At 60.0% G+C, this 15,140-nt stretch overlaps 1 long non-coding RNA gene across 1 annotated transcript in view; it reads right to left on the bottom strand.

Moving 5' to 3' along the window:
• LOC140905536 (uncharacterized) overlaps positions 1–9,161 on the bottom strand; it is a 64,984-nt gene extending 55,823 nt beyond the window's left edge. The window contains exon 1 of the long non-coding RNA XR_012156878.2: positions 9,099–9,161. This is a non-coding gene — a long non-coding RNA (uncharacterized LOC140905536). The remainder of the gene's footprint in view (positions 1–9,098) is intronic.
• Positions 9,162–15,140: the final 5,979 nt, after the last annotated feature.

The raw sequence follows: 15,140 nt of genomic DNA, 5'->3' as shown, positions 1-15,140 counted from the left end.
AATGCTCATCCTCTGCCTTCTCTACCGTTGGCTTGCTTTCCTGGCGCTGGAAGACCAAGGGGATGGCTGCCAGGCGATGGCTGCAGCCAGAGATGGGACCTGCCCCCGTTGAGAGTGTACAACCACTCGCTGCTCGGTGCCACAGTCCCCTATGATGATTGTGGCCGATGTTGCCTTAAGAGGAGGCTGCAGGGACCGGTTGTAACAGCTCAGCTGGCTAGGTAAGAATTGAGGGCTGAACCCTGAAGCTCTTACTCAGCCAGCAATCCCACTGGCTCCAGAGGGCATGCTGCCAGAGCGACGCGCCAGCACTTGGACCCCCCAGTCTCTAGAGGTACCGAGCCGGGCTGCACAGGGTCTGGTGTCTCTGGGCTTGCTGCTTCTTGGCAGGAACCCTGCTCTGCTGCCATCTGAGATGCCAAGACACAGCTGCAGCTGGGGTGAGCTACCGTCCTTTGGTTTGGATTTTTTAGACCACTTACAAAATAAAAACTCTGGAAAATACCTGCCCTCTTCTCAAATGCTGCAGTTCCCTGCCTCCAGCAGTGCCACTGGGCACTGCCCGCTGTCTCGGCTGCACTGTGCCACGGGGGTCAGCCAGTGAGGAGGCAGAAGGGAATTACCGCCTGCATCCAACCTTAGATGCCAGAGAGGTGACAGAGAAAGCTCAGACACTGGGGGGCCCTGCCCAGGGGGCTGATCCTGGGCCAGTTTCAGGCTGGAGCTCCTAAGAGCCCAGCCAGCCTCCTGCCAGCCCGGGTGTCTAGGAGTCCCCTGAACACAGAGCATGGGGTGACTAAGAGCCATGTAGGTGAACCCTGGCCCCTCCCTCCCCAACCACCAGCAAATGATGGGGCAGAACCTCCTCTCCTCCTTGCTTGGGTCCCTCTCCTCAGTCCTACCCTGGGCCTCACCCGCACTGCCCCGCTGCATGGTTATACTGCCCCCTGCCTAGAAACAGATCAGCCCCCAACCTGCCCCAGGCCACCCCAGGTTTCCAAAAGTCCCCTGCCGGAAATGCCGCCCTCCCTGGGGGCTGATGCTCCGTGAACACTCACCACCACATGCCCACAACAAAGGCCACTGCCCTCCCGAGAGCCCCTGCTGCACACACAGGCCTGGGCTATGAAGCCAGAGCACTCCAGTCCTGACGGATGGAGACATGAGATTGTCGTGACTGCTAGGAGTTTGCAGGGTGCCACGGTGCAGCAGTGACCAAGCCCGGAGGAGCCCTCTCCTTGACTATAGGAGTTCTCCAAGGCCGACCGGAAGGAGCTGTTCTGACCGGTCAAGCTGGCCTGGCTGCCCCCCACCCCAGAAAGCACCCCTCCTGCTCCACGGACAGTGCTGTACATGACTCCACCTCTTTGGGCCACCGCTCAGCAGAGAAGACCTGGACATTATCCCTGGCCTGTCCCCCAGGGAGAGGTGCTGTGACCTGAGCCTCACGGCTTGTCAGGGGATGCCTTGGCCAGCTGCTAATGGAAGCTGCAGCCACCTACTTCAGGGAGCCCCTCTGCCGTGCAAGTGTGGGAGCCCCTTGTAACAATCCAGCAACACATCCCCGCAGCCTCCAAGAGCCTGGTTCTTCATCGCCACTAGCGCGACCGCCAGGGTGCAGACAGCAAGGTGAGTGCCACGTGCCCCTTGAGTGGCTGGCCCTGCAGAGTATAACAGCCTACTACTGATATCCGCTCTGGGAGTCACTGCTTTAGCTCAAGTGGGAGGGTCTGTGTTCTCTTCAGCAGGGAGTCAAGAGGCTGTAGGGCCACCATATCTTTATAACAACTTGGTGAGCGGGTCAGCAGCAGCGTTCAAACCAGCACGGTCAGCGCTGCAAGGTGGACCTCTTCCACTTGAGTAACTCCAGTGGCTGATAGCAACAGTAGGCTGTTATCCTCTAAGTGAACCAGCCCTTATTGGAGGGGGACGTGTTGTGTATTTCCCACTAGAGAAATACTGAGTACAAACTACCTGTGTGGACCATTACAGCTTATGTCTCTTTATCGTGTTTAGTGATGTGCAAGGGGCGTTGTTACAGCTCCGTTGGAGAAGGACCCAAAGGACTCCCCCCTGTCCTGGCCTCCTGCCAATGGAGGGCAGGCTGCCTTGGTCTGGGATGTCCCTGTGACTGCCCAGAGTCAACCCTGTTTGCTAGCAGCGGAGTCTCTTGGAGACATTCACCATCAGCTGTAGCGAAGACAGGTGGTCACGCTGTCAAGGATCTGCTCTGGGACTCAAGCCAGCTGCCTTCAGCTCCTGGCTCCGCCGGTATGGCAGTGGCCACATTACTTAGTCAATTGCATCTCTACAGCTGGGGAAACTGAGGCACTAGCTTCCTTTGTCTGTCTTGTCTATTTAGACTCTGAGCTCTTCAGGGACTCACTGAGTATTTATACTGCACCTGGGGCCAGCTGCAAGTGAGACCCTACAGTGCTACCCTACTACAGCCAAGGGCCCCTTTCACTGGTTATTGAGTAGTTAATGAGCCAGCCCTGGCTTTCCTCGTTATTAAGAATTATCCTGGAAATAGTTCCAGGAAAAGCTCTCCGGCCCCTGCAATGTCTGCCCGCTGCTCAAGTCCACTCTGTAAGTCACACGGCTCTCGTTGCTGCTCCCCGGCTGGACGCCTGGAACACTTTGCTGCGGACGGCCCTCGCTGGCTGGAATTCACAGACGGATGCTGCCTGCGCCCAAGCTCTGAGGCTCTGGAGAGGCAGCTACCAGCTGCCTCTGCACGTGGGCACGAGTAACCCCAGACCGGGACCTCAGGGGCTGGGGAGCTGAGCCTGGCGCCTTTCCTTGCGGCTCCGGGATGGCGCACGGCTGCCCTGCTCTTCCCAAGACCACGCTTGCCTGGGAAGGGGGCTCCCGCCCTGCCAGCTGGGGGAGGCCGTGCTGTCTGTTCATTCTGCAGCAAAGCAGGAACAAATGCTCCTCACCTGTGGCAAAGGCCAAGCTCCTCCCCACACGAGCAGCTCCAGCTCCTGGAGCCTTCAGCCTCTGACAGTGGCCAGCACCAGCTGCTTCAGCAGAGGGGGCAAAACAAGCTAAGCGATCAGTTCTGCAATAACCTGCCTCTCCAGCAGATCTCTGGGTGGCCTCGCCACTTGGAGGTCTGGCCCATGTCCTTTTCGCCCTCCCAGAGCAAGATGGAAGGAGCTGAGCCTAACTAATGTAATATGGACGGCCTGGTTGTCCGTGGAAATGAAGCTATCACCGGCCACAATAGGAACAGGAGACAATCCAATTGAGTTACAAAAGTTACCCATCCATTCTGTGCAGGCCCTGGCTTCCCTGCGGGCGTCTGCATGTCACACGAGACGTATAGGGCTCATCTGTCCCCTTCCCCTCGCAGCTACTTCCGCAGCGTGCGTGTAACAAAGTGCAATGCCTCTTTGACGTGCCACTCAGCTGCTCTGCGCAAAGCACCACGGTGGGGGCAGAATTCGGTGGCGAGCGTGCCAACCGTGATTCAAATAGACCGGCGTGCTCCAGTCGCAGGCCCAGCCATAGGGGAGTCCACTGCACAGACCTCCCAGCCAGGGGGGAGCGAGGCAGGACGCTGACTTGGGAGGAGGAAGGAAGAGGCACTGTGTGAAGTAGGGAGCCCCAGGTTCCTTTGGGCAGAACAGGACACCTGGTCTCTTCCTGCCACACCCCGGCCTGCTGCATGCCAGCTCCAAGCCTGGACAAGGGCTGGGGCTTGCACTGTGCTCAGCAGCTTGTGCAATCACTCAAAGGGAGGAGGAGGGTTTGGTTTCAGGGTGCTCTAGGTAAATTCTCAGAAGGGCTGAGGCCTGGCCCCTGCCTTTGCAGATGCAATTCCCTGATTGACAGGCTTTGGTGAGGAGGAGCGTCCCACCTGAACTCTTCACAGACACTAATACATTTATCCTGACATCTCCCCAAGAGCTATGGAAGGGTTTTTCAGTTGGGGGAAACTAAGGCAGAGCTAAAGCAACTTGCGCAGAGAGCCAGGAACTGACCCCAGATATGAGTCCCCAACATAAATCTGATAGTACCATCTGCTGCTGGCTTTCTACAGACACAAGAATTTGCTAATGGTGCAAAAATTTACCCCAGGGGTCTTTGCTGCTTCAATAGTTCGGCTGACTTTCTTCTGCTACATAACTACTGTCCTTGGAGAGCACAGGCTGTCCTGAGTCACTGAGGGCCCTTATTCCCAAGAATCCCTCCCGTCCTCCCTGTCGCCTGATCCAAGAACCCACTCGTGGAGAGTTCGAATGATCCTTAGCACGCGGGCAGCTCTCTTCCTGCCCCGAGCTTCCTGCAGGCATGAAGCGATTCCTTCTGGGGAGAGCTGTTTCCCTGCGTCTCCTCGGCTCTCTCTAGGTCTCACTTCCTTCACATCCCCCGCCCACAAGTTTTTATTCATATCCTCCCTAAACATGACACACACACACACCCCCTGCCTCCTCTGAGGCCTAACCAGGGCCGTGGATAATTCTCGTTTGCTTTTACATTGGTAATAATAATAGAAGCCGAGCTGGCACTGGGTTGTCTGCAGCAGCACCCCATTGCTGACTGGCACTCAGTTCAGCATCCCATGAGCCCTGTCTCATCCCCCACAGCTGACCGCGGCGCATCCCCAGCCCCCTTGGCTCTATCTGCGCATTTGACGCTCCCATTCTGTGCAAACCAGGTTCCATTTTGCCTCTCCTGGTATTGATTTCACACGGTTTCTCCAATCTATCAGGGTCATACCATATTATAATCCAGTTCTCCAGAGCCTCTCCCGGCTTCAGAGCCTGTCAATTTAATTAGCATGCTCTGAGATCTTTTTCAGAATCTGACATTCATTCGGTTAACCTCCGCACTGCGAGCCAGGGCTGCAGCTGCCAGGAGGGAAGGGGGCTGCACCCTGACACGTGCCTGAAGGCCTGAAGGGTCATGTTGGGATCTGAGGCTGGGACGTGGCCCAGCCATGGCCCCTGGGCCAGAATCTTGCCTGAGTTTGTAAGGATTGGCCCAAGGGTGGTTTAATGGAGGCAGACGAGGGACAGGGGCTCATCCGACCCGTGTGCAACACTCATCTCTGCCCCCCAACTTCCTGGGTGACCTTGGGCACCTTGCTGATCCCCTGAGCCTCAGGGTGGCTCGCTGGGCTGACAGGGGTTAATTTTATGGCTCTGTGACTGGCAAGAGTCCAGTTCTCAGCTGATCTGAATGAAGCAGCACCTGGCTTCTGCTGTTGTTAAAGCTGCAAACGTCCCAGGCAGAGGAAGGGCCACCTGGGCTGCCCCTGGTCCTTGCATGGAGCCAGCCCGGCATCCCGATGATAGCCACAGCACGGGTCTGGCTGGGGGGTAGTGCCCCTACGCCCCCCACCCCCAGTTCACCACCCTGCCACCTTCTCCACATTCAGCTCTCCCCCAGTGACCAAGAATGAGGGTGCTGGAGAAATCTCCCTACGTCATCCTGCCCTGGACCTGCCCCGCCTGTCTTTGTATTGTACAGCACCGAGCACACTGTCAGTACTAACCAAATATGCATTATAGCGCCTGCGAACGCATTGCAAGAGGCTTCTCTGAGCTGTCAGTTTCTTCGATACCCCACCGCACAGGGAGCATTTGAGCCCTGCCATACATTAATGAAGGCTATCCCCATTTTGTGCCGGGGGAAACCGCCCCAAGTCTCACATGGAGTCTGTAGCAGAACCAAGAATTGAGTCCAGACCTCCTCGGTCTTAGACCAGAGCCTTCCCCGTAAGCTCAGCCGTCTGCCCCTACCGGCTGCAGAGGGGAGGGCCTGGAGGGGTGGATAAAAGAAGGTAACATTGACCTTGAAACTCCTGAGCTAATGGTCACGTACTGAGATGAAGGTCACGGGCTCTTCCAACATCAGACATGGGCTAACAAATCAACACCTGGCCACTCTACTCTGAGTGCCTGGCCCGCAGCCAGCCAAACACAAGTCACTATCGTGACGGGTAGCACACCTGGGAGGGATGCACAGAAAGCGGTTCTAGGCCACGGCTGGGCCACCTCCAGGAAATGCCAGAGCTCACGGCTATAGCCGTACAAAGCTGGAGCAAGCTTCTCTTCCCTGAGCCCTCAGGCGGGTTTGCAGCAGGGGATACACTTGTTCAAGGCACTGAATAAGTGTGATGGGCAACAGAGGCCCTGGCTGGAACTAGGGCCCCACCCTATGACACAGCGAAGAGGAGAATTTTGCGCATGGACTCGACAAATTGTCAATTGATTGCTAGCCCCTGAAATGTCCTAGGAGTCCTTCACCTTGCACCAGCGGGCCAGAGGCCCACAGTGAGAGGACACCAGCATGTTGCTGCTCCTCAGCCATAGCTGTTGGTCTGTCTGGGTTCTAGCATCGCGCCCATCCCCATGGTGTCTGAGCACAGGGGCATGGAGCATTTCCAATCACCTCATGCTTCCAGTGGAATTACCTTGCAGCTGCTGAAGGGAGTGAGGAAGGCCGGGTCCGCGTGAGCCTGCAAGGAGGCCCCTGCTCAGCAAAACAGCCCCATCCTTCAACACGCTCAGCTGCACCACCATTGAATGAGTCTGCAGGTTTGAAAGCCAAGCCAGCGGCAGGCTGCAGCTCTGCTACAGCCAGGTCTCGGAGGGTGCTGGCAATTGGACATGGCCCATTCAACAGGGGCTCGGGGTTTGGGACTGAGGACTGGATCCTGCTGTCGTCAGCCCAGAGCGATCCCCCTGCAGCCAGTGGGTTTACACCGGCTGCAGGAATGGCCAGCTCCAAGTGTGGGTTAGTTCATTTTTTCTCTCTCACTCTTTCCTACGTGTTGGGCATTTTCTGGTGAGGTTTTAGTTTGATGCAGCTCAGCTCTGCTGCCTATGAGAAACCAAGGCCTGTCTCACACTGTCCTTGGGCCGGACTATGCCAGCCTCGTGGCGGTGATCATCCCTTTTCCCACCAAGAGCCCCGTTGGGCGAAGGGAGTCAGGCCTGGCAGAACCTGCCCTGTGACAGCTGCATTCAGCCCCAGAGCCAGGCTTGTCCATGTGTGGCCTCAGGGAAGGCATGGATGGCCCCTCCATAGCTGTTTGATCCCAATGAGGTCAATTCTCACTCCTGCTCTAAAAGCCATCGAATTCGGAAGAATTACACCCCAGGCATGATTCCGGCTTTCACAAAGCACAGCAGTGGCTCGCTATAGGTTTGGGCTGAATGACTTGTGTGTGTGTGTGTTTGTGTGTGTTTGTACAACCTTTCTAGATGTAAGTCTCTGCATCTGAAAACCTGGTGGTGTGTGCCCAGAATCATTCTCCAATGCCAAGGGACAGCGCGAGGGAATGGAAAGCAGTGGTTGGACCCCATTACATCCCTGGCTGGCTGGACAGACAGAGACATGCCTGGCTGGAGGCGAGGAAACTAGGGATGATTTTTTTTCATTCATAGCCCAGACTCAGGGCTTTATCTGGGGGGCTTTTCCTTGCAATGCTCGGGGGGCTGGGGAACCTAGTGGGCTTGGTTAACCTGCAATGTGGTTGGTTTCCCCGTATAAAATAAGGGACCAGGCTTGGGTTGGACGCCAGCGCCCACGCAGCTGGCAGTGTCTGCGGCTTGGCATGCCGCACCCTGCGCCCTGGGGCACTCAGTGCTGGGGCAGAGCAGATCTGGTTGGAATCCCCTTGTTCAGCGGCACTGATCCCTGGATCTGGGGAGCAGACCTGTGCCTGCACCTCCGGGCTTGCCCGGTGCCCCAGCCAGGGGGCTATGGGAAGCCCCGGGCCCCATTCCTGCCGGAAAGCCCAGCCTGGCCCTGTGGCTGCTTTGGCAGGGCAGGGCAGTGGCTTTGCACTGCCCGGCAGGGGGCTGGGAGCGCAGGGCCAGGCGGGGAGGGCTGGAGCTGCTCTCGGCTGGGGAGGGGCTGAAATGGGGGGCCGCGGGCTGATCCCTGGGAAGGCCCCGGGGCTGGGCCGGCAAGCCGCTCTGCAGCTACACCCGGCAAGGGGCATGTGTCCCAGCCCGGGATCCGCCCGCCGCCCCGGGCGCCCGGCGCTTGGCTTGGGGCGGCCGCTGCCGGGAGTGTGGGAAGCTCCCACGGGCCCCGCTGCCGGAGCAACTTGGGAAAATCTTTCACTGCTGGGCAAGGAGCTTCGACTGGGCTGGAGGCTCCTTCCCCAGCCCTCCCCGGGGGCTGCGAGCTGCTTGGAGCCGTGCTGGGGGGCGGGGGGGGGCAGGGCAGGCGGGACCCGCCGGGGAGCCGCTTGTGTCCCGGTCTCTCGGCTGCCGGGGAAGGGAAGGAAGCAGCGGCCGTCTGGGGGGGACCTCCCCTCGCTCCCGCTGCCTTTGCACCAAGAGGTGGGGCGGGGGGCGCCCTGGTGGAGGGACGGGGGGGGGCAGAGTAAAGGGTTTAGTGCACATCCCCTCCCCCGCACGCAGATACGGAGAGTGGAAACCAGAGCCCCGCTCCAGGTCAGATCCGGAGCCAGCCTCGACCAGGCGAACTCCAGCCCCAGCCCCGGGCGGGGGAACTGGCCGCGGTGCTGAAACCGGAGCTCGGGCTCGGCTGCCCGCAGCCCCGCGCGCAGAGCCCGTCCCAGCTGCGGGGGAGCCCGGCGGGGCGGGCTGGGGAGCGGCACCGTCCGAGGGAGGCAGCCGGGCGCTGGGGGACAGGGAGCCCGCAGCCCGGGGCGTCCAGCACCTCCCCTCAGGCCGGGGCTGCAGCTCTGGGGAGATAGCGGCGGGTGGCGCCGAGCGCTCAACACGTCTCCACACACACGCAGAGGGAGACACGCACACCGAGGGGGAGCCACACACACGCAGGGGGAGAGACACGCTCCGTGTGGACGGGCACTGGCAGGCGGGGAGACACGCGGCTTTCCAGCGGATTCTCTCTCGCTCCCGGAGCTTTCTGCCCAGGCATATGGCGCGGGGGGGGTCCCCCCAAAGTGGCTCTGCCTTGGGCACCGACCCTCTCTTTAAAGCCCCCCCCCGGCTTGCGGAGCCCCCGCCCCCGGGCTCTGCAGCCCGAGCCGGGGCCCCGCAGGCAGCGCCCCCGGCCCCCCACTTCCAGGCTGGGTGGGAAAGCGGCGCCCCCCCCCGCCGCCGCCCCCCAGCCCCGAGGAACAGCGCCCGGGGGCCGCCTACCTTCGCCGGGCAGGTCTTCGCCCCGGTGCGGTCCGCTCCAGCCGGGGCAGCCTCCTGCGTCCCCCAGGCTGGCGCCTCCCGCCAGCCCCAGCCCCTGCCTTGGCCCCCGGCCCGGCCCGGCCCGGCCCGGAGCGCGCGGGGGACCCGCCAGCCCGAAGCGGAGCCGCTCGGTTCCTCCGGCCGGCGGGTGACCCGCATTGACGTCACTGCGCCATTAGGGTTCCCCTGGAAACACTGGAGCGCCCAAAATAGCAACCCGCGGATCCCGCCCCGCGGGGCCGGAGCCGGGCTCGGGCCCCCTCCCCCCCCCCCGCCAGCCGCGCGGCCCCGGGCGGGCTGCAGCGCGAAGCCGGGGGCGGGAGACAGACCCTAACCCTAACCCGGCCCCCTCCCCGCCCGCCCGGCGCGGGTCCTTCCCACGCGCACACACGCCGAAATGCGGCTTCCTCGCGGACACACCCTTCCCTGTCACGCTCACACGCGCGCGCATTATTGGCCTTCACATTCACACACCGCTGGTGCCCTTTCTTCTCCCCCTGGCTCCCAGCCCCACAGGAGCGGGGTGTTCGCACACGCACGTGGCATGCACACCGCCAGGCCGCACACACCTGCGGATTGTTCGCAGACCCCACACCCACCCCCCCTGTTACATGCACGCCTATTCCCTCGCGAACACAGTGATGTAGTTTATTCACACACCCGCGTCTTTGACACGCAGGCACAAAGCTGTAGCTTATTTATGCACACACACGCACGTGTCACACACGCACACGCAGACGTGGACTAGCCACACACAAAGACACACATCTGGGTCACATGCACACACCCCAGCTGTAGATTATTCACCCACACAGACACAGCTATGTCACACGCAGACCCACAGACGTAGATTATTCACACACAGAGATTATTCATACACAGACGCACCTGTGTAACACCCACAGATGTAGGTTATTCACACACGCACACATCTGTGTTAAACACACACACAGTTTGGTCGCACACACACTCACAGACGTAGCTATCCCTGCGCGCGCGCACACCTGCACACACGCACGCGCACACCTGCACACACGCATGCACACACCTGCACACACGCACGTACACACATGTGCACACATGTACACACACGCACGCACGCACACGTACACACACGCACGCACACACACACGTACACACATGCACGCACACGTACACATGCACGTGCACACATGTACACACACGCATGTGCACACACGTACACACACGCACGTGCACACACGTATACACATGCACGTGCACACATGCACACACATGCGCACACGTGTGCACACGTACACACATGCACGCACACGTACACACACGTACACACACAGACACAAACACACACCGACACACCCACACACAGACATGCATGCGCGCGCACACGTACACCCCACACACACGTGCACACACGCATGTACATGCACACACGCACGCACACACGCACGTACACACGCACGTACACACATGCACACACTTGTACACACACGCACGCACCTGCACACACACACGTACACAGACGCACACACTCATACACACACAGACACAAACACACACACACCCACACACAGACATGCATGCGCACACACATGTACACCCCCACACACACGTGCACACACGCACACACACGCACGGACACACATGCACGCACACACACGGACACGCACACATACACACACAGACACAAACACACACAGACACAGCCACACACAGACATGCATGCGCGCGCACACGTACACCCACACACACACACACCCAGTTGCACACACACCCAGGCAACTCTGTGGGGCTGCTGAAGGTCCCTGGCTGGGTTCTGTGCCAGGCTGGAGGAGGAGCCAGCCGCCTGTGGGCTAAAAATAGAAAGTGCTCAGCTGTCAGCCAGGAGACCCTGCAGTGGAAGGCGACGCCAGCTCTGCCGGCTGTGGGATTCCTGGCCGTGTGCGTGGGCCGCTAATGACCGGCCAGGACCCTGCCTGCCTTCCCGCTGGGCCTGGGGCTGGCCCGGGCTTGTCTGCCATAGACCAGGCTGTGCCCGGTGTGGGGGATGCAGCCTGCCCCCTCCCTCCCCTTTCTCTCCCGTTCTAGACGTGCAGGGAGGACAGCTCTGCCACCCAGCCTCCCTGTCTCTTTCCCGCAGCAGCCGCCTCCCTCCCCTCCCTGATGCAGCTGCCCAGGGGTCCTCCCACGCTCCCCCCATGCCCTGCCTAGATTTCCTCTGTGCCCCGTCGGCATGGGGCGCTGGCCCTCTCCAGGTCCCTTCCAGCCCTACATTTCTAGGATTCTGTGCTGAAGTCGCCCCAGCAGCAAGGTTCCCAGAGAAGCCCTTCACCAGGGTTCCTACGTTTAGCTCCTCTCCAGCTGGCATGGGTGAGATGAGGCATGGCCAGCATTCGCCAAGCCGACTCCTGGCTGGCTCCGCGCTGTCTGGGCCCAGCAGATGGCCAGCTTTGCATTCCCTGGCTAGGGGACAGGCTTTCCCTGTAGCCAGGTGCGGGTCCTGCAGGCAGCCCAGCAAGGTGTGAGCTGGGGTGTGGACAGTGCAGCAAAGAAGAGCAGTGTGGCGATGTGACTCAGCAGGGAGAGGGGAGTGTTGACCTGGGAATGTGCCCTGGGGATGGGAGACCTGAGAGCCTGTCACCTGAGCCGGGACGGGGAGGGGGAGGTGACACCTCTGCCCAGGAATGTGAACAGAGGCTGCAGCAGGGAACCTGCTGGGGGGGGGGTTAGTTTTCAGTTTGGGGCTGGGTGGAGGAACGCAGGGAACCCCAGGGCTGGGGTCTAAGCTCCCTGCTCCCCCAGAAGGACTCGACTGAGGGGTCCTGGGTGTACCCACAAGCTCTGTTTTGGACTGTGTTCCTGTTGTCCAATAAACCTTCTGTTTTACTGGCTGGCTGAGAGTCTCAGTGGATCCCAGGAAGAGGGGTGCAGGGCCTGGACTCCCCCACACTCCGTGACAAGCAGCCTGCCTGATGCTGTGTGTTGCCAATGACTCTTGTGCAAAGTGGCGGGAAGATGTCACCTGGAAGCATCTGCTGCCTGCCTTGCCCGGGCGGAAATGCTGATGTGACAAAGTGGGCCTGTTCTTAATGTTCCCTCTGAATACTGTAGAGGTGCCTCAGTTTCCCCTAAGCATTTCTTAAATCTCTAGGTGGTGGGATAAGGGGGTGTAATGGTTGCAGAGCAAAGGGCCAGGGTACATAAATGGCTGACACCCTGTCTTCTGGCAACTGATGGCCTGGGCCCTTCCCCCCTGCAAGGTGAGAGCTAAAGGGTTGGAGAACAAAAGAATCAGGTGCCCTCAAGGGACAAAGCCCAGAGGAGGAGGGGATGGAGGGAGTTTCAGTTTGGGGCTGGCTGGGACATGGAGTGAAGTGCAGACAGGGTTGTCTGGCTCACTGCCCCCCAAAATGGACCCAGCTGAGGGGTCCTGTTCTCTGCACCTACAAGCTCTGTGTTAGACCATGTTCCTGTCATCTAATAAACCTCTGTTTTACTGGCTGGCTGAGAGTCACGTCTGACTGCGGAGTTGTGGGGCAGGACCCTCTGGCTTCCTCAGGACCCCGCCTGGGTGGACTCGCTGGGGGAAGCGCACGGAGGGGCAGAGGATGCTGAATGCTCCGAGGTCAGACCCAGGAAGGTGGAAGCTGTGTGAGCTGTGTGTCCTGAAGACAGGATGCTCCCAGAGAGGAGACTTCCCCAGAGTCCTGCCTGGCTTCATGGGAAGCAGTTCCAGAGCATCGCCCGGGGACTCCATGACAATGAGGATGACCCAGGGTCTGGAAATAATCTTCTGTGAAGGGGGATAGGAGGAGTGGGCTTGTTACTGCAGAGCCGAGACAAAGGAGCAGGAATGTGGTAAAAGTCTATCAAATAATGCCTGAGCTACCCCAAGGAGAATGGGACCTTCTGCCCTTCCTGTCTCAGCAGAAGAACAAGGGGAAGGGCAATGCAATGAACAGGTGGCAAATTCTACCTAATAGAGGAAACGGTTTTTTTCTTCTTCACACAATGTGTGATTTATCTGTGGAACTCACTGCCACTAGACAATGGTGAGGCCAAGAGTTCAGCAAGATTCAGAAAAGGGACTGGACATTTATAGGGCTGATGAGAGTAGGCAGGGTTAGAATAGCTAACGCTAACAAAAGCATTTTGGAATGGCTATACAACCTGTTTCAGGGTTTAGGTCAATCTCTATTTGGGGAGCAGATTACCCCACATCTGGTGCCATGGGGTTCCCACAGCTCTCAGAAGCCATTGGGGATGGGCCCTGTCATAGGCAGGACCCCGGACTAGGTGGACCTCAGGGCTCCCCCAGCCTGCCCATTCCTCTGTTCCTCTTCCCCACTGCCCCTGGCCTCCTAGCACCAGCCCTCCCCTCCAGCCCCTTTTCCCAGCTTCCCCATTGCTGCACGGGTCTTCTCCGCAGCAAGGGTGTGTGTGAGAGAGAGAGGGAGACACTTGCTGGGGCATCCTCCAGCTTTTGGCGCGGGTGCAGCTCCCCGAGGGAGTGGAGGTGGATTTGGCTGGGCTACGGGTTCCCAAGGATCCCTGTTTGGAAAAACCTGCCCCCTCATGCTCAGCCTGGTGAGCCAGGGAGACTGGTGATGCCTCATGATATGTGAGGCAGCCAGTGCCCTCCAGCCCTGGGCGGAGGAGGAGCTGCCCCCGGTGGCCATAGACACCAGCACAGATCAGAGAACGCTCTGGCCCACACTTACCTTTACGCCCTGGTGCCGAGGCCTCCATGGAGAGGCTCTCTGCAGCCAGCCAGGCCTGCTTGGGCTCAGCGCCCTTGTGGGATGGCTTCTCCTCGCCCCATTGAGTGCAGAAGGGGAGTGGCTCAGCATGCGGAGGGGTGGCTGGATTGGAGGCCAGCAGCCCTGCAGGGAGCCATGGGCCCATCCCCCTGGCATAACTCCACAGCCCCGCTGTGGCCTCCTGCGTGGCCCATGCCTCAGTGTCCAGGGGCCAGGAGGCTCCTGCTGGGCAGGCCTCATCAGCTCTGCTGTTCTCGTCCTTTCTCCCCTGATGTACAGGGATCCCTTGCCCGCTCCCACCTGGGCCTGCTAATGCTGCCAGCACCCCAGTTAACCCCCCCCCACACACACTCACACACACTCTGGGACAGTCACAGGAGAGGTCTGGGGATCCAAGCTAAGGAACCAGGGACCCACCTGGAGCCATGAGCCCTGTCCTGGATTGACCATAAGGCAGCAGGATGGTCCACACACAGCCGCTGCTCTGCCCCTGACTGAGGGGTAATGGCAGCACCGTCAGTGGAGGGCTCACCTGTGCCTAGGTCCAGGCGCGGCTCATCTGTCCCTCTGGTGAGATGCTCCTAGTGCTCCTCCCCGCTGGTGACCTCCCACCCTTCACACACCCCAGGTGGGGTCCCACTCCTGCACGCTCCCTCCATCAACGAGCAGGCAAACGACAAGCAAGGGGAAGTCCAGTCTGAGCCTTTCCACTGAGCTGGGCTAGCCCCAGGCTCCTCTCTCAAGGCTGCTCTGCCCGCACCCTGCATCCTTGGGTCCGCACACCCAGCCCCAGCCCCAGAGGGTGGTAGGGGCGAGGCCTCGGGCAGAACGGGCAGGGGCACATGGCTAGCCTCCCCGAAGGGGGGCTCACACACCGCCCATGGGCTGAGGGGAGGCTGGGGAATGGGAGTGCGCTGCTTCCCCAGAGGCAGTGAATCCGTGTGCCCGGCAGGGGTTGGGAAGACAAGGGACTGGCTCTCCAGTGGAACAAAGTGGGGCCTGCGCATTGCTAGCCTGCGGAGAGAGGGAGCAGGGCTTGCGGAGCCAGAGTGGCCCAGAGCTGGCCGGGTTTCCCCCGGTGGAGACAGCCAGGGCTCTCACACTGCAAGCGCGTGGCAGTGATTCACCCTGGACTTGGTGGGCAGCCATGAAAAGCGTCACCGTGGCGCAGACGGCAGGATCTGTAATTAGTTTAGGAGCGGAACAGAGTTCACGCTCCAGGCACTTCCCAAGGGAGTCAAAGGCAAGAAAGTCGGAAGCCGCA

Source organism: Lepidochelys kempii, chromosome 1 (genome assembly GCF_965140285.1).
Source record: "Lepidochelys kempii isolate rLepKem1 chromosome 1, rLepKem1.hap1, whole genome shotgun sequence".
NCBI lineage: Eukaryota > Metazoa > Chordata > Testudines > Cheloniidae > Lepidochelys > Lepidochelys kempii.
The sequence above is the reverse complement of the archived record's forward strand: the minus strand, read 5'-3'. Positions and strand labels throughout refer to the sequence as shown.